The sequence below is a fragment of the Myotis brandtii genome, unplaced genomic scaffold, assembly GCF_000412655.1.
Source record: "Myotis brandtii unplaced genomic scaffold, ASM41265v1 scaffold621, whole genome shotgun sequence".
NCBI lineage: Eukaryota > Metazoa > Chordata > Mammalia > Chiroptera > Vespertilionidae > Myotis > Myotis brandtii.
The window spans coordinates 3,793,855-3,794,537 of NW_005370372.1; the positions used below are offsets into that span (position 1 = coordinate 3,793,855).

Here is a 683-nt window from a genome sequence, read left to right on the forward strand (position 1 = left end):
GGGCAGAGCCGGGCTCCGGGTGCCCCTGCACCGCCGCGCGGAGGATTCCTTTACAAAGAAACTCCGAGGACCGGCCGGGGAGAAAGAATTTCCCCGCGGGGACGCCTCCGACGGCCAGGTCTTCTGGGCGAAGGGCTGGAGGCACACGCGGAGCCAGACCGGTAGCACCTGGGTTTCTCCGTGCTGATCGCTTGGCCCCTGGGTAAGCGGGTTCCTGGGGTTCAGCCTTAGTTTGGGGTCTGTGTATAGACTTTTCACACATCACTGTGCTCAAGTCTGTGTATTTTCTTAAGAACATACGCAGTTTGTCCGGGAGCCGTTTCTCTTGCTGAGAGCCCGGCTGGAGTTGTTTCTTTAGGTTGTGACACCTGCGGCGAGTTAAAGTTGCGCATTTCAATGACTCCGGAGGCAGAATTGCTGGGGAGGACTTAAGAGTCATGTTCTTCCCGGCTGTTAGTGTTTCGATCAGAAGTGAAAATAAGCAGCCTGTCTAAGTGTCTGAGTTAAAGGGAAGAAGTTGTAAAGTAGGGGGTGCGAGGCGTGTGTAAGACACTTGCTTTGAGTCGCTTTTCTCTAGGTAGGCTTGAAACCACATTGCACTGTGTTCTTGCTCCCTTGGACCTGTCATTTCATTTCCAATATGTATTTTATTTTATTTTTTGCAATTTGTGGCAAGTGTCTCT

At 52.1% G+C, this 683-nt stretch overlaps 1 protein-coding gene across 2 annotated transcripts in view; it reads left to right on the forward strand.

Moving 5' to 3' along the window:
- Positions 1-8: 8 nt before the first annotated feature.
- SEMA3C (sema domain, immunoglobulin domain (Ig), short basic domain, secreted, (semaphorin) 3C) overlaps positions 9-683 on the forward strand; it is a 156,641-nt gene continuing 155,966 nt past the window's right edge. For both annotated transcript variants that reach the window (XR_001359381.1, XM_005880038.2), the window contains exon 1: positions 9-202. The gene's annotated coding sequence lies outside the window, so the exon portion shown is untranslated. The remainder of the gene's footprint in view (positions 203-683) is intronic.